This window comes from Mustela putorius, unplaced genomic scaffold (genome assembly GCF_011764305.1).
Source record: "Mustela putorius furo isolate JIRA1106 unplaced genomic scaffold, ASM1176430v1.1 tig00000196_pilon_pilon_pilon, whole genome shotgun sequence".
NCBI lineage: Eukaryota > Metazoa > Chordata > Mammalia > Carnivora > Mustelidae > Mustela > Mustela putorius.
This window is the reverse complement of record NW_025421310.1, coordinates 3,098,543-3,117,472: the sequence shown is the minus strand read 5'-3', so window position 1 is coordinate 3,117,472 and position 18,930 is coordinate 3,098,543. Positions and strand designations below refer to the sequence as shown.

The 18,930-nt window shown below is 44.4% G+C and overlaps 1 protein-coding gene across 1 annotated transcript in view; it reads right to left on the bottom strand.

Annotated features, from left to right (window-relative positions):
* The window catches only part of LOC101687984 (zinc finger protein 211), a 40,096-nt gene extending 35,276 nt beyond the window's left edge, over positions 1 to 4,820 (bottom strand). The window contains exon 1 of the mRNA XM_045077342.1: positions 4,805 to 4,820. The gene's annotated coding sequence lies outside the window, so the exon portion shown is untranslated. The remainder of the gene's footprint in view (positions 1 to 4,804) is intronic.
* Between the last annotated feature and the right edge of the window lie 14,110 nt (positions 4,821 to 18,930).

The window sequence follows — 18,930 nt, the reverse complement described above, 5'->3', positions numbered from 1 at the left end:
CTGTGTGAACTCTCCAACGGTGATTGAGGCAGTACCTTATGGTAAAAGACTTCCCACATGCACTACATAGGTAACATTGTGTTCTGGAAAGGTCTCTCTGGTGCTGAATAAATGTGTATTTGTTCTCACAAGTTTTGAAGCATTCTCCCCATTTATAATGAATTTCTATATCGTGTAAGGCCACCATGCACTTGGCACTGCTCTTTGACTTATTGTTGGAGAGACCCAGAGCTGGTCAAAAAGTCCTTCCCAACCTCCCTACAGATAAAGGGCTTCCTTCACACAAAGAACTTGCAACTCTTATTGAATGAGGTTCTGCTTCTGAAGTGTTTCTCTCCAATATCCTGCTTCCGGAGCTATGGAAGGTTTGCAATAAACATAATCATTTCCCATGTGCCCCATAGGTGTATGGTTTCTGGCTGGTATGTGTTCCTTGGCACAGCCAAGCGCAAAATCTCTCAAGACCAGGCTATGTATGTATCTCATAGGAGTGGGCCCTCTGGGCAGACACATCTGCCTTGGAGTCCTGACCTCTGACACTTCTATAGAAATCCTCTGCTCGAAAGGTACCTCCTCCTCATCTGCTCCACATCAACAACCTGAAAGAAATACAATGCTGGAGGAGTCCATGTTGACTCTGGTTGGACGAGACCACCCATATGCCAGAATGTGTTTGACAAACACAGGACAAGTCCGTGTGATTATCTGCAAAACAGATTTGGTTCCAGTTCAGCACAGTGTCTTTGCTCCAGGGAAATAAAAGGCGTAAAATGGGGAAGGTGTCAAATGGTGAAGGACACAACTACGACATGTGACATGTCGGGGGAGAGCCGGGTCTATAACCTGTTTCTCGGCAAAAAACCTCCAGCCAGCTCTTGGTTCCTGATAACGCATGCCCATTATGCAGAAGGGTAAGTCCAGGACCAAGAAAATTCAACTGCAATAGAGTCGCTCATGTTCAAGGCCTATTTGAGCAGACATGCACACCTCCTTGACAAAATACACAGCGGTCAATGCGGGCAGCACTGCAGATGGAGCGGTGAGGAAAGCAGGCAAGACATGGAGTCCAGAGAGGCAGAGACTGGTCACGCAAAGGATATGAGAGTAGGAGTGACATGCAGAGTGACAAGTAGGCAGAGGATCAAGACTGGTGAGGAAAGAGCAAAAATGAGGTGTGCCCACAGGCACCAAAATACTAATCAAACAGAACAGATTTCTGTTACAACCAATGTTCTGTTTCTTAAACACAGACCTGATGGGGCGCCTACGTGACTCAGTGGGTTCAGCCTCTGCCTTCGGCTCAGGTCATGATACCAGGGTCCTGGGATCGAGCCTGGCATCGAGCCCCGCATCGGGCTCTCTGCTTGGCGGGGAGCCTGCCTCCACCTCTCTCTCTCTGCCTGCCTCTTTGCCTACTTGTGATCTCTGTCTGTCAAATAAATAAAATCTTAAAATAAATAAATAAATAATAAAAAATAAAAATTAAACACAGCCCTGATTTACTCCCTCCCCCAGGGGCCAATCCTCCAGATCAGGATCCTCCTGAGCCCATCTTGCTGTGGCTGATCAACAGCCGTCTGTGAACCACATAAAGCCTCTCCAACCTACTCCCAAGATGAGCAACTACATGGCACCCGCATGATGCAATCACCAAGGGGAAGACGTCACAGAAGAGCAGAAAGTACTGGGCCAGAACAACTCCGTATTTGATTGCCTGGCAGTGTGGTGTGGGGGTGGGGGGTGTCTTGGAGGACAGTCTTACAGGAAGAGATCATGGTCCCCATAACTGTAATCATGTCGGTGTTAGCAATTCCTGGCATGGACAGTCATGAAGAAATGTCAGCTAGAGGAAAGAAGTAGCAACTGGTGTATTCGGGTGCCTAGATCTGCAGGCCAGGGAAAGGGCAAGCAAAGAATAATTACAATGACCATCAGATGCCTGACCTTGTGCTGGGGCTGCTCAGGGGGAGGGCAGTGCACATAACTTAGACTTACTAGCCACAGCACATACTTAGGCAATCAGGGAAACGAGCAGTGTTCATGGGCCCGATATGAGGAGGCCAGACCAGCCCCTGGGAAAAAGGGAAGAGAAAAGAACATCTAAGGATACAGCGGACAATCAGGGGCCATGAGAGGCAAGTTTTACAAGATCAAGAGGTGAGGTATAATCCGGTTCCCATAGGATGATGTGAAGGGCTTGTGCAAGTAACTCCATGGGCTTGTAAAGAACTGAAACACCCTTTAAAGGCATAAGCAGGAACGCTCTGGTCCTCCTGATGAAAAGGGAGTCTTGGCTAGGAGACCTGTTCAAGAATGGGGAGGAGAACCTGAACTCAGGCCATGTCAGGCACTCAGAGTTTCAACAGGTGCCAAGACAGCACATAATAATGGGCCTTAATTTTAGGCCATGAAATACAACTTAGCAGAAAACATCCAGAGTTCCTTGGCAAATTCCCACAGGACCCAATACTAGTCCAGAGCTCCCATGGCTCCTGCTAGAATTGGAAATGCCTAATCCTTCTACGAAGGCCTCCCTCCCTGGCTCTGTTCCATGCCTGAGACCAAGCCACACAGAACCAGTTGTGGTTGAAACCATGGCCCTCTTCCATTTCTGTGCTGTACTTGCTGTCCCCTTCACAATGACAATCGTCTCTATCCACCTAATCCCTATTCAAAGCCCAGTCCATTTATCTATCACACATCCCCGTACTGATTCTCACAGACGACCATAATCTGCCCCTGAGCATACCACCAGTCCGAATGACATAACCCAGGTCCCACCAAAGTCCTCACAAATCACTGGGAATCCACAGAGACGTGAATGAGCAAGAGCTTTGGCCTGAGTGACCTCTTGCCTCAATTACCCCTTGTCTCTGCATCTCTCTCACGTCCATTCTTATCTTGGAAACCTTGGCCACCTGCTAGACTAGTCTGTCTGATACACCCTACTTTTAAGGGCACAAATCTCCCTAATTGGCATTTATGAATTCCAATACCATCACTCAGGTACTCAAGCAAGAGACCCAGTGCTCAGCCCCTACCCTCTACTTCCTGGCCTATGAACAGCTTCACACCAATCAACAAGAAGGTTATACCTCCTAAACATAACTACAGGTCATTTCCTTGAGTCCACACAGTAAATACCACATTCTGAATGTCTCCAATTTGAACTGTTCTTTTGATTTCCCAACTTGTGTTTCCAGCTGCAAATTTGATGCCTCTCCTCAGTGGTCTCTGAAATACCTCTGAATCTAAACATGGCCAAAACAAAGCTCCTGATATCCCTAGTGAACATTATTTCTACTACCAACTTCCTCCTCAGTTGGAACTTCCATCCCTACAGCTGCAGAGATCAAACACCCTGGTGTTATCCCTGATACCTGTTTCTCCCCCTCACCACCCACATTAGAAAATCTAGTTTCCCTTTTTAAAACATGAATCCATGGTTGCATCCAAAAATGTGACCACCCTAAACCACAGTCCTGGTCAATTAACCTTCACCTGGTTTATGGTAGTAGCCTTTGCCCTGATTTCCCTTGTTCCTCCTCATTTCCATGGTCTATTCTCTGCTTTACAGGAGACTGTTTTTTACTTTTCTTACATTATCTCTCTCTTCTGACCAAACCTCCTATGATGTCCAGAAGAGACACCCAATTTTTCAGACAGTCATTCCTATCCTGACACGTGTCCTCCTGCTCTTTGTTCACATCATAAAAGGAAACCTGTGATTCCTGAACACCCCCAACTCAGCTTTACCTCCTTGTATTTGCACATCCTGGTACCTGCTCCTCGGTTAACCCTAAACACTCGTTTATGTTGGATGGCAGAAATGGGAACACCGTCATATAACCCCTGACATCAATTTAGGACTCTGAGATTGGGGTTTCTCTACCGTCCTCAGACCCAAGGACTAAGAAAACAGCACGTAAGAGTCCTGAGAACATCTGGGTGTCAGTCAGGGCTAGGAAACGACTAGGACACCCTCTACATACCCGTGCTGGTTCCACAAGTACTTCTGCAGTCCTGGGAGTCTGTGGGCAAAGGCAGGCCTTTAAAGAATGCCACCACTGTGGGGAAAGGATGATGGGCTCTTGCCTCTTCGCACTCTTCCAGGCCCTGGAGCCCAGTGAGCTCGGGCTGTGTAATCAGTGGGCCTCAGGGCTCAATGCTGTCTTACCGGCTGTGTGGCCCTGAACAGAGACTCAGCCTGCCAGTTCTCGGAGCACTCCTCTCCCACCTCCAAATTGCTCTTCTTTAGAACTCCCTAGGGGAATCTTGAAACGCTAATGGAGATTGTGTCCCTCCTTTGGCCAAAGTCCCCTTGGCGTCTAGCGTCCTCCCATGAAAGTACCGCACCTCCGCCCGCCAATCAAGGCGTCTCCGCCTCAGGCTCTCCGTCCCCTGGTCCCGAGGGCAGAATCCTCCCGCCTCAGGCAGCCTGAAGCCCCCGCCCCAGCGGTCCCTCACCCCGGAGCCCGCTCCCGCACGCCGCCCGCCGGCGCTCACAAACGCGCCCCCGCCCACCGGCGCCTCCCTGTCCCGGACACCCGGGCCTGGGCCGCAGGGCCGCGAGCTGGCGCCCCGCGCTCGGGCCTTCGGGGTCTGGGCGGGAGGGGGGCGGCGGGGAGGCCCCGGGGGACGAGCGCTTACGGGAGCCGGGTCCCTGGACGCGGCCGCCGCCAACGGACTCGGTGGCGGAGCGGACAACGGGCCAGCGGCCCAGGTCCCGGCCCGGAGCGGGGAAGCCCGGGACCCAATCTCTGCGGTAAGGCCGAGCCTTTTTACGCCTACTCCCGTCTGTTACCTACGCCTCAGCCCTGCGGAAGGGATCCCTCAGAACAGCAAAACCCGCGCTGGAGGCCGAAGTCCCGCCCCGACGCGATGCGCACGCGCAGATATGCTCGTCCTGATGAGTCTTCGGCTCCTAGGAATGCAGGATCTTGTGGGTAATGTAGTCCTAGAGTTCTGGCGGTGGCAGGATAGCGGGTTCTCCACCCTTGATAAACCAGAGTATCCAGCATAGGCTGCGCGGCACTAGGAGGGAAGCTGGAAAATAATATTCCTGTCTCATGGGAGGAGGAGGCTTTGCCCATGTCAAACGCATTAAAAAGAAATTGTTTCAGACTCCACAAAATCAGCCTACTCCAAGAGGATAAAAATCTTACCTGAGATGCTCCCAGATCTACTTAACATAAATAGCCTAATCATCCCATAATCAGTCATTAAATGTGTCCTTGAATAGCTGGAAACGTTATGTTATTGTTCTTCAAATGCTGTGGACTGAAGCACTATTCAGTGTTTCATTATGTTTGGTCAGGAAGAATAGAAAAAACTCCAAAGAGGGCCATGAGTGGGAAGAAAGAAGAAAAATGTTAGACTGTCCTGAAGCCGGTGAACAAGTAGGAGCTCTGCGTCTGAATCCCACAGAAAATTTCTCAGTTGCTTATATCATCGGGAATTATGTCCTACACACTGAAAAACTCTTTTTATCCACATTTTTTTACTCCATATTCTAAGATATACTCAATTTCTTTTAGCAATCTGAGAAGCAGCTCAAACTGAGAACAACTTAACTAATGCTATCTTTTTGGGGTAATAGACTATATTTTATAGCAGTTTTAGGATCACAGCAAAACTGAACAAAAGGTACAGAGATTTTCCCTATAGCTCTGCCCTGCCAACCAAAGCTCCCCCATTCCCGGTATACCTCAAGCAGAGTAGTAATTTGTTACAATTAATGAAATTCACTGACATATCATTATCACCCAAAGCCCATAGTTGTATAAGGATTCACTCTCAGCTCAGTCATGATTTACCCGGATCAAGGGCTCTTCTTGCAAGACCTTCCCTCTGAAATTCTCTTTTCAGTAGTTTTCTTTCCTGTAGGCTGTCCTGTCTTGAGCTATTCTTGACCAGCGTTAGCTGCTGTTCTATTCTGTCTTCCCCTTAATAATTATATCATCCCATGCAGTTACTTATCTTGGGGGTGGGATGGAGACCCCCCTGGAAGTAGACAAGATGTATATGAAAATAGCCACAGCAAGATGGGGTCAGAGGAAGTCTGGCCCTGAGGAGAAGTCCCTGGAGGAGGACATGACATCAGGATTGTATACAAATCAGTGCCAGAAATCTACTGTTTAACTAGTATTTTGGTGCCATTTTTGTGCCTACACCCCATTTTTGCCTTTTCTTCCCCATGCTTCTCTTTCTGCTGACTTTTCAATTGTACTACTTCTCACTTCTCTTACTTCCAGTTCCAGAGCTAATCGGCACATCTCTGGACTGGTGTTACTCACTCTCCTCACTGCTCCATCGGCAGTGTGCTCCAACATTAAGCTCTATGTGTTGTGTCATGAGATGCACACATGTTCTCAAATCGTCCCTAAACACCAGCTGCTCTGTTGCAGTTGGATTTGCTAGTACCTGAACATATCTCTCTACACAGTGCTCACATGGGAGCAGCAGATGAGACCTGATGAACACTGTTTGCAGAAGAGCAAGTGGTGGACCCGGCCTCTCCTCCATGTTGTACCCCATGGTTGTGTCTTTCACATTCTTTCTTCATTCTGCCTTTTGTTACAGGTTATTTATGTGAATGTTCACTTTTACTGACAGTCTGTGAAGGTTAAAAATTCTATTGGGACACCTGGCTGGCTCAGTCAGTTAAGCATCTGCCTTTAGCTCAGGTCATGATCCCAGGGTCCTGGGATTGAGTCCCACATCGTGCTCCTTGCTCAGCAGGGAGCCTGCTTCTCCCTCTGCCTGCTGTTCCTCCTGCTTGTGTAATCTCTCTCTCTCTATCTGACAGATAAATAAATAAATTTTAAAAAAAAATTGCAAAGGGGCACCTGGGTGTCTCAGTCATTAAGCATCTGCCTTTGGCTCAGGTCAAGATCCCAGGGTCCTGAGTTTGAGCCCGACATGAGGCTCCCTGCTCAGCGGGAAACCTGCTTCTCCCTCTCCCACTCCCCCCACTGTTGTTCCCTCTTTCACTGTGTCTCTGACAAATAAATAAATAAAATCTTTTTAAAAAATTATATAAATGGTTTACCATCAATATCTAACCCATCAGGCCCATATACTAGAAAAACTCTTTTTGTTCCCAAAGGCCTCAACCTCCTCTCTCTCTATCCTTTGAACACCTGTAGCTGGAGTTCATTCAATTGGCACGTAGGATGGGTTATCAATATGTCCTTGTTATTATATGTACATTTTCCAAATGGGTTGAAACTTTCCTCTGCCACAAAACTGATACCTTCACGGTGGCAAAGAAACTGTTAGAGGGGTGCCTGGGTGCCTCAGTTGGTTAAGAGTCTGCCTTCAGCTCAGGTCACTGTCTCCAGGTCCTGGAATTGAGTTCTGCATCCGGCTTCCTGCTCAGCGGAGAGTCTGCTTGCTCCTCTCTCTCTCCCCTCCCCCCTACGTGTGTGTGTGCGTGCATGCACACGCACACACACATGTACACCCTCTCTTTCTCTCTCTCTCTCTCAAATAAATAAAATCTTAAAGATTTAGAAAATATGTTTCTTAGAAAATATGTTTCCCACATGGGATATACCTTCCATAATCTCAGTGATCAAGACACACTTCACTGGGCAAATCATACAAGCCTTAATGAATACCTTGCAAACTTCTTGGAATTATCACTGTCCCTATCACTCTCAATCATCAGTCAAGGTTCAGAAAACTAATGGGATCCTTAAACTTATAATCTCTAAGCTTGGGGCGCCTGGGTGGCTCAGTGGGTTAAAGCCTCTACCTTGGGCACAGGTCATGATCCCAGGGTCCTGGGATCAAGCCCCACATCGGGCTCTCTGCTCAGCAGGGAACTTGCTTCCTTCTCTCTCTCTGCCTGCTTCTCTGCCTACTTGGGATCTCTGTCTGTCAAATAAATAAATAAAGTATTTTAAAAAAAATCTCTAAGCTTGCTGAAACTACTATACTCCCTTGGCCTAAGGAATTGCTTCTGAGTCTGTCAACCATTTATAGTACTCCCTCCGTAAAACCCCCTCCTTATGAGATAGTCACCCAATGTAACCCAATGCCTATTGGCTAATCCCACTTTCTGCTGATCCCTTGTTATCGTATACTTATATAGCCAGTGATTGTAAGACTTTAATGTCTTATGCTAAAGCCTATCATCAACAGGATAAAGCAGCTTTTCCTGTTCCCAATTCAAATGATTCTGTTAATTGTAGTCTAGAGCCTGGTGACTGGGTATTTTGGAAACAACACAAGAGAAAAATAGCTCTTGAGCCCCATTGCAAAGGACCATCTCAAGTGCTCTTGACCCCTGACACTAATGGAAAACTAGAGGACATTGAGCCTTAAATACACCTCTCACAGCTAAAGTCACCAGCTGCCTTCTGGCCCTGTAAAGATGCTGGAGACCTTCAAATAAAACCAACAAACAAGAGAAGCAGCTGACTTCAGATCGGACTGGCCAGATCAAGACTTCAGATTTTAAGCATGAAATCTTTTTCATTTTCTTTCCTTTACTGTGGCATTGCCCTGCAAAGATAACGCCTTCAGTATCTCCCAGGCCATTAGAAAGGGGGTAACCTTTCAGACTGCTGGATTCATCATCAAAGATCCCAATCTTCCCATGATGCTAGAGACTTCCTGGTACTCCTTGTGACCAACTACTCTTCTATTCCCAATGTAAATGATAACTATAATTAATACCCCCAACTCCTGCTGCCCCTGAAGAAGTCTCTTACCAAGTTTCACGTTTATGACCAGAACAACTGGTGCCTTGTTTTTACCTTTCCTCAATTATAACTGTATGTGCTGAATTAGACACAAAGACTTAATGTAAGTCTTAGTACATTTGCACCATCGCTTTCCCATAGGAGGCTCAGATCTGCCCCTACTCACTAAGAGAAAACATCAGCCGTAAACATCTTTGCAAGGTATTTAGAATGACTCGTTCTTTAATGCTGGGAGATTTTCTTTCCATATGAGCTAAAAACCCAAATTATTCCTGGCTTGAATGGGTAGACACACCAATTCCTACAAATGAATCCATGAACGCTAACACTTTAATGAAAATGGTTTGTGCTCTGAGAGGGTCTGTCTTTCCCTGTGGTTGTTATCATTCTCCTCGGCCCTGTGGATGCCTACATAGCTGCCACACAGCTGGGCAATGCCTCTTAGGTTACATAATGGTGTCCCTAACTTTTCACAAGCAAACTAGGACATCTTATTGATCAACTCCCCTGGATTTACATTGTCAAGACATACCTGCCAGAGGCATTCATGGCTTAGGATTTGCTTCCCTTGGCAAGGCCACACTTACTTGGTTATAGGAGTAAATGTAAAGGCGGTTATGATTAGAAACCTCTCCTTGGAATATTATGCAGCCATCAAAAGAAATGAAATCTTACCATTTGCAATGACATGGATGGAACTAGAGGGTATTATACTCAGCAAAATAAGTCAATCAGAGAAGACAATTATCATATCATCTCTCTGGTATGAGGAATTTGAGAGGCAGAGTGGGGGGCTTGGGGGTAGGGAAGGAAAAAAATGAAACAAGATGGGGTCAGAAGGGAGACAAAGTATAAGAGACTCACAAAACAAACTGAGGGTTGCCGGGGGGAGGGGGGTATAGAGAAGGTGGTGGGGTTATGGACACTGGGGAGGGTATGTGCTATGGTGAGCCTGATGACACACAGATCTGTACCCCTGGGGCAAATAATACATTATATGTTAATAAAACTAATTTTTAAAAGAAAAAAGAGAAAAAAAGAAACCCCTCCTTAACTCTGGAAGATATAGAATTTGTTGCTAAGACAATAGCTTCCGAAATAGATCTTTAGACTCTGACTAAAGTTGCTGTTGTTGTTGTTAAAGATTTTATTTATTTATTTAGAGAGCACGCACGTGCATGGGAGCTTGATCTAGAACCCTGAGATCCTAACTTGACCTTAAATCCAGAGTCAGACTCTTAATTGACTGAGCCACTGAGGCATCCCCAAAGTTGTTCTTAATAACAGAAGAGCTCTTGAATATTTTTTAGCTGAGCAAGGAGGCATCTGTGCTGTGACCAACACCACCTACTGTACCTGGATTAACACCTGCAGAGATTGAAACTCAGCTAGGTAAGATCACAGAACAAATGACTTGATGGCTTAAAAGGCGACTCCTTCCACAAGGCCTTTTTTTGACCTACTGGTTTGGTCTTAGGGACATGGCTCCAAAGTGCACTCCAAACATCAGGAATTATCTTTTTTTTTTTTTTTAAGATTTTTATTTATTTATTTGAGAGAGTGAGTGAGAGAGAGAGAGCGTGAGACGGGAGAAGGTCAGAGGGACAAGCAGACTCCCCATGGAGCTGGGAGCCTGATGCGGAACTCGATCCCAGGATTCCGGGATCGTGACCTGAGCCGAAGGCAGTCGCTTAACCAACTGAGCCACCCAGGCATCCCAGGAATTATCTTGTATATAATAATCTCCGTGCATTTATTCCCTCAAAATTATGCCTCCTCGCTGTAGCAAATCCCCTCCCTCCCTCTATGTTTCCAGCAGCCTTTGCCGGCCGCCAACTACATTACTCATAAGATCAGGCACGCAGCTGAGCCAATGGAAGCATTTTCGCGGTATTGCACCGCCGGGGGAGGGACTTCCGGCCTCCTCCCTGACGCTCTGGGGCGTGCGGGGGCGAGACCGAAGTGACTAGACTGTGAAGGCGTGGGAGTAGTTGTCCCTACGGCAAAGAGATGGGTCTGCGGCTTGGTGACGCCCTCCAGAGCTGCCGGGGCTTGGACCCGGACCGCCGGCTCGGGTGGCCGCCCCGCCCTCCCAGTCGGATGGCGACGATCGCGCCCAGGGACCCGGCTGAGGTAAGCGCTCGTTCCCTGGGCCCTCCCCGCGGTCCCCCAACCCAGACCCCATAGGCCAGAGCGCCGGCCACCTGCTTGCTTCCATGCGGCCCGGGCCAGGGTATCCAGGACAGGGAGGCGCCGGCCGGATACGTGCAGAAGCGGGTTCCGAGCTGGGGCCCGCTGGGCTGGAGGCGAGAGGCCGGAGGAGACCTGAGGAGGGAGGATTCTGCCCTCAGGGGACTGAGAGCGTGAGGCGGAGTCACTCCTGGACTGGCGGGCCGAAGTGCGGGACCTACGTCCTGAGGGCCCTGGGACCCATGGGAAGATCGTGAACAGAAAGATACAAGTCCGGCCTCCCACAACATGTTCTCAGTGGTAGGTCCCCCAATAATGGCTCCCTCTGGCTAAGTAGGCTCTTACACTCGGATTGTGGTTTCCTATGAAATTCCATTTCCCCAGTTCTTGAGTTTGGGGACCACGGAGAAACCCAAAGACCAGAGTGTGAAACCTGCAACGATTATAAGCAGGTGCGGAGGGTTCTGTCGGGAACTGGTAAGAAGATGTATAAAGGCTCTGGTAAAACGAAGTTGGCGGTGGTCAGGAAACCACCAGCCTAGCCTGTCTTTTGTGTGGGAAGAAAAAGCAGGTGTGAAGGCATGACTGGAATTGCTACCGGAGAAGTTCTGTGTCTATTCTGGAAGTCATAAGAGATGTGGATCAGAGGACAGATGATATGGTATGTCCGGAATACTCAATGCTCTAAGACTAGAGACATGAATTAGAACAAATGAAGTACTCAAAATTGACATTTCTATGACTTAGAATGCTTTTAAAATCATGAAATATTAACAAGATAATTAGGAAAATACAATAAAAGTAAAAAAAAAAAAAAACTCGTGGTAATCCTATATGAAGCTTTCAGCTATTTAAACATTTAGAGAAAATATCTTTTTTTTTTTTTAATTAACATGTAATGTGTTATTTGCTCCAGGGATACAGGTCTGTGAATCGTCAGGCTTACAAAGTTCACAGTGCTCACCATAGCACATACCCTCCCCAATGTCCATAACCCAGCCACCCTATCCCTCCTCCCACCCCCAGCAACCCTCAGTTTGTTTGTGAGATTAAGAGTCTCTTAGGTTTATCTCCCTCCCCAGTCCCATCTTGTTTTTTTTTCCCTCCCTACCCCCACTCCCTCACCCTGCCTCTCAAATTCCTCATACCAGAGAGATCATATGATAATTGTCTTTTAGGAAAAATATCTTAATGGGGGCACCTGGGTGGCTCAGTGACTTAAACCTCTGCCTTCGGCTCAGGTCATGATCTCAGGGTCCTGGGATTGAGCCCCGCATCAGGCTCTCTGCTCAGCAAGGAGCCTACTTCCCCCCTCTCTCTCTGCCTGCCTGTCTGCGTACTTGTGATCTCTGTCAAATAAATAAATAAAATCTTTAAAAAAATATCTTAATGAAATAAAAATTTGAAACACAAATTAATAAGAAATGTGACAAGAATTGAAAGAAATAAAAAAACATATCAGGAACTGTGAAAAGCAGACCTAAATAAAAATAGATACAAGCCATCTTTTATGTGGAATGATTAGATATTATAAATACAGCTACTATAAAAAAGGCAATTTGTGTATTTCAAACACAAATGCTAATATTCCTGGGATATTAATTCAAATTGAGAGCCCCAAAATAAACCCACACTTATCAGTTAATCTATGACGAAGGAGGCTGTAGGGAAAAGATAATCTGTTCGATCAATGGTATTGGCAGAACTGGACAGCTACATGGGGAAAAAAAAAAAAAGAAACTGAGCCACTTTCTTACGCCATTCAGAACAAATGAACTGAAAATGGATTAAAGACCTAAATATACGGGGTGCCTGTGTGGCTCAGTGGGTTAAGCCTTGGCCTTCAGCTCAGGCCATGATCTCAGGGTCCTGAGATTGAACCCTGCATGGGGCTCTTTGCTCAGTGGAGAGCCTGATTTCCCTTTTCTCTCTGCCTGCCTCTCCGCCTACTTGTGATCTCTCTCTCTGTCAAATAAATAATCTTTTAAATTTTTTTTTTAATTTAAGACCTAAATATGAAACCTGAAACCATGAAACTCAAAACTGCCTATTTTCAGTAATGGCATGAATATCAATCTCCAATATTTATCTAAATCTGTCTCCTTAGACAAGGGAAACAAAAGCAAAAATAAACAAGAAGGACTGAATCAAACTCAAAAGCTTTTTCATGGCAAAGCAAGCCATCAACAAAACGGAAAGGCAAAGATAATAGCTACTGTATCCAATTAGGGGTCAATATCCAAAATATATAAAGAACTCAACACCAAAGACCCCTAAAAATTTCAGTTAAAAATTGGGAAAAGATCTGAATGGACATTTCTCCAAAGAGGATATAGAGACTGCCAACAAACATGAAAGAATGCTTAGTATGACAAATCAACAAGGAAATGCAAATCAACACAAGGAGATATCACCAGTCAGAATGGCTAGTATCAAAAAGACAAGAGGGGCGCCTGGGTGGCTCAGTGGATTAAGCCGCTGCCTTCGGCTCAGGTCATGATCTCAGTGTCCTGGGATCGAGCCCCGCATCGGGCTCTTTGCTCAGCGGGAGCCTGCTTCTCTCTCTCTGCCTGACTCTCTGCCGACTTGTGATCTCTCTGTCAAATAAATAAATAAAATCTTTAAAAAAAAAAAAAAGACAAGAAATAAGTGTTGGCAAGAATGTGGAGAAAAGGGAACCCTCATGCACGTTTAGTGGCAATGTAAATTGCTGCAGCTACTCTGGAAAGCAATATTGAAAATCCTCAAAAAAACAAAAATCGAATGACAAAGTCCAGTAGCTCCACCCCTGGATATTTACCTGAAGAAAACAAAACACTAATTCAAAAAGAAATGTGCACTCCTTTATTTATTGCATTATTTACAATGGACAAGATATGGAACCAACCAGAGTGTCCATTGATGCATGGATAAAGATGTGATAAACACACACACACACACACACACACAATGGACTATTACTCAGCCATAAAAAAGAAAAACCTGCCATTCATGACAACATGGATGGACATAGAGGGCATTATGCTAAGTGATATAAGTCAGATGGAGAAAGATACTGTACGATTTCACTTACATGTGGAATCTTAAAAAACAAAGGAGAGAAATTGACTCATAGAAAACTAGTCCTTGCCAGGGAGGAAGGGGTAGGGGGGATAGGCAAAATTGGTGAAGGGGATTAATTAGTATAAACTTGCCATTATAAAACAAGTCAGAGAGATGAAAAGTACAGCATAGGGAATATAGTCAATAATATTGTAATGACTTTGGTGACAGATAGTAACTACACATACAGTGAACATTTCATGATGTATGTTTCAAATCACTAAACTGCATCTGAAATATATTACATGTCAACTATACCTCAATGTAAAAAATTTTTAAAGAAGTGTGTTCTAAAGGGCAATAAATATGTTTATTGAGAAATCTTACATTTATATCTAACAATTTATTCTGGAAAGAAAACCAGAACGGGCTGGTGGTACACAGGAGATAGCCAAGGAACACCCCTGTTATCTATATATTGGTAAACTTTTATAAACATATATGTATTCAATTTGATTATCAACTTGTAGAGGAAATAGATAATGGAATAAAATATTAAGATGGGTTGCAGGGACGCCTGGGTGGCTCAGTTGGTTAAGCGGCTGCCTTCAGCTCGGGTCATGATCCCAGCGTCCTGGGATCGAGTCTCACATCGGGCTCCTTGCTCGGCAGGGAGCCTGCTTCTCCCTCTGCCTCTAGCCTGCCACTCTGTCTGCCTGTGCTTACGCTCTCTCTAACAAATAAAATCTTTAAAAAAAAAAAAAAAAGATGGGTTGCAAATGAGAAGGGAAAAAAGAATCTCCATTTATATCTCAGGTCAAATAGAAAATAAGCCGCAGCAACCCTAACATGAAAACAAAAAGCCTAAGCTTATTAAAAAAAAAAGAAAAAAAGATTTTTTTAAAACAAACCTGCGCTTGAAATGTGCACGTCATTACAAAACAAGACCCCAGTTTAAAACCACAAAATATGCTTGTCACTTTAAGATAAAAATGGATGCAAAATACAAAGATAACCAAAAAACTTTAATTGCAAAAATAACTTATATAATATAAAGAAAACCTATAATATTTTCAGTATCCATATAAGCCATAAAATATTAGGAAAAGCTTTAAAACAGGCAATTTTTGTGAAAATTATCCAGTATATGGAGATACAACTATACAATATATTAATTTGTGAAAATTTTTCACTGATTTCAAAATTAACCATTAACATTCAAAATTAAAGTGGACTGAAAATTTTGAATATTTCAAAATCATTCTAATTGTAGAAAACTTACATAGTTATATATTTATTACTTTACCATTTCTACTTTATATCACCCACATTTCACTGAATTTAAAAAAAAAATGTATTTGGAAGCTTTCCTGTGCACCCTAACAAAATTCATTAAAATAAAAATGCTTTTTGTTTTTCCAAGTGGTCATCTGTTGCATACATCATATTAAACAGTTTAAGTTTTAAATAAGTAGAACTCACATTGAATTTTTAGGAAAGAAAAACAAAGGATGCTTAACGAACCAAAACATAGCTATGTGACAAGACTCTCTGCTGTGTGGAATAACATACCTTAATAGTATTCATCATTGTGCATTTAAGCATCATAAATCAAATTTGTCTAGAGGATCTGAAGAGAATTAATCTGGCAATTAGGGCAAGTAGAGGTCCATAAGGAGTGCTCTCTCTGTAGATACGAAAGTGAATCAGGATGAATGGGTGGCTCAGTTGGTTAAGCATCTGACTTTAGCCCAGATCATCTCAGGGACTTGGAATCAAGCCCTGCATGGGGCTCTTTTCTCAGCACAGAGTCTGCTTGTCCCTCTCCTCCTCTCCCCATTGGGGCATTTTCTCTCTCATTAAAAAAAAAGAAAAGAAAATGAATCAAATTATTTCTATGATAATCCACCAATTGGTGAGCATGCTCTTGGTCTCAGTTATAGAGTGATTCAGAAGAGAAAATAAACTAGGTCACACATGTGGATTGGACAAAATTCCACAGTAAATATACTGATTTATGTGGCACTCTATAGAATGAACAAAACTAGGATATTACTAATGCAATATAAATACCAATAACTAAGAGCTAAGCACAGAACAAACTGCGAAAAGGAAAGTTATAGAAATATAAATATTTTTAAATATAAAAACATACAAGCTAATAATCCCATGGAATTCTGTCATGAGTAAGTGCTCAGTGTTTTTTAATTTTTGGCTCTTTTTTTTAACTTTTTTTTTTTAAATGATTTATTTATTTATTTATTTGACAGAGATCACAAGTAGGCAGAGAGGCAGGCAGAGAGAGAGAGAGGAGGAAACAGGCTCCCTGCTGAGCAGAGAGCCCGATGTGGGACTCGATCCCAGGACCCTGAGATCATGACCTGAGCCAAAGGCAGCGGCTTAACCCACTGAGCCACCCAGGCGCCCCATTTTTTTTTTTTACTTTTATTGATGCTCCCAGGAGCCAAGGTAAACACCATCATCGCTTCTATGTCATAGTCAGCAAACTGAGGTTCAAGGAGCTCTGGGGAGTTGCCCAGATATTCCCAGGAATCCAAAGAAACCTCAGTACTGTGCAGACCCTCCTCCCTGCAGATGGGTTTTGGGGGTTGACCTGTATCAGGGACTCCTGAGAAGCTCAATTCCTGGCATGCACAGTGGTCTGGTGGTTAACAGGGAGAGCTACAGGTGCCTGGATCTAGGATGCTTCCCACAGGTAGACCTACACAGGAATGGACACCTCAAATCTTCAGTTTCCAATGGACCAGGAATAGGGCAGCTCCTAAGTTCCATTTTACATAGGATGAAACTGAAGCCCTGGATGGGGACATTTGCCTGTGGGTCCTTACATTAGCCAGGAGTCCACGAATTAAGAGACAAAGGACCAGGACTTGGGGAAGTCTCCATCACCCCCCAGCCAGGCTTTGGGACTCAAAGTAAAAGCCCAGCCCCGTTCTGATGCAACCTTTTTCCTCATCTGCTCCAGCCCACCAACCCCAGTGGTGATAACCCAGGGAAATGAGTAACCACTACAAAGCAAGGCTTTATTGTATTCTTCAACAACTGGACTTTAGGAGAATGTGATGGAGAGAGGTGCCTGGCAGTTCAGTGTCTGCCTTTGGCTGGGGTCACAATGAGTCGGGCTCCCTGCTCAGCCGCGAGTCTGCTTCTCCCTCTCCCTCCCCCCACCCCACCCCCCAACTCGCACTCTCCCGCAAATAATTAAATAAAATCTTTTAAAAGTATGTGATGGGGGGACGCCTGGGTTGCTCAGTTGGTTAAGCAGCTGCCTTCGGCTCAGGTCATGATCCCAGCATCCTGGGATCGAGTCCTCCGTTTAGGCTCCTTGCTCCACAGGGAGCCTGCTTTTCCCTCTGACTCTGCCTGCCACTCTGTCTGCCTGTGCTTGCTCTCACTCGCTCTCTCTCTGACAAATAAATAAATAAAATCTTTTAAAAAAATAAATAAAAAATAAAAGAATGTGGGACGCCTGGGTGGCTCAGTTGGTTAAGCAGCTGCCTTCGGCTCAGGTCATGATCCCAGCGTCCTGGGATCGAGTCCCACATCGGGCTCCTTGCTCGGCAGGGAGCCTGCTTCTCCCTCTGCCTCTGCCTGCCATTCTGTCTGCCTGTGCTCGCTCTCTTTCCCTCTCTCTGACAAATAAATAAAATCTTAAAAAAAAAAAAAAATAAAAAAATAAAAAAATAAAATAAAAGAATGTGATGGGGTGGGTTGCTCAGTTATATGTCTGCCTTCAGCTCAGGTCATGCTCAAGTCCTGGATCAAGCCCCATTCTGGGCTTCCTGCTCAGGAGGGAGTCTGCTTCTCTCCCTCTCCCTCTGCCCCTCCCCACTACCTGTTCTCTCTCAAATAAAATCTTAAAAAAAATAAATGTGATGGAGAACATGTTAATAATGCAGAAAAAATTTAAAAGGGTACAGCTGTTCAGTGCATGTGAGCACACACACACTTGTTTCATTGTCCTGTCAAAGGAAAATAGCCAAAGCTCAAAGAATAAGAAAAAGATGTGTGCAGCCATTTTACCAAAGATGCAGACAGCAAATGAGCATTGGGAAAAATGCCCATCGTTAATCCTTACAGAAATACAACTAAAATAAGAGAACACTAAAAACTTATTAAAAAGGCTAAAATTAAAACGATTGGCTAAACCACATATTCAGAATGTGGAGGAAATGGAACTCTCATACCTGCTGGGAAGATGCAAAAGGTGTGATCCAAAGTAAAACATTTACCTACCCTGTGACCCAGATGTCATGTTACCAACAGAAGTTCAAAGAAACATACACTCACATAAAACATGTTAAACTAGCTTTATACTCAATAGTCAAAATCTAAAAAAAACACAGATAAATGGATAAACTGGCATATGTAAAAATATTACTCAGCAAAAACCCAAAAAACCCACTACTCGTAGTATCACGGATGAATCTCAAAGTAATTGTGACACATAAAAACAACAAATACTCAACTCCAAACATTCAAAAACTTGAAAGGTACCCATCCATCATTGTAAGAGAAAGTAAACCAGTGCTTTACTGGTTTACCAGTAGGGGCAGGGGAGATTATAAAAGGACATGAGATAAACATAATGTGACAGGGTTATAGTTTCAGAAATTCATAACTATGTCAAAACTTAGCAAATTATACTGTAAATATATGTAGTTTAGTACATATAAACTACACCCCAATAAAGCTTTAAAAATGGCTCAAGACAGAATGTCTGTGTCCTACTCTTTTTGGAAAATAGGTTTGGCAACTCCACACTGACTCCATCTCTTTCTCATGCCTATGGGGGTATTATGTCAGTGGCAGCAAATGTAGAGAACGAAGAATATTTACATACAAGTTCAGGAATGCTTCCTGGTCACTAGTGCCAGATCCCAGGTATACAGATCCTCCTTTATCTTTTTTTCCCTGCCTCTGTGGTAGTGGCTTTGAGGCAAACATCACTGAGAGGAAACCAAAG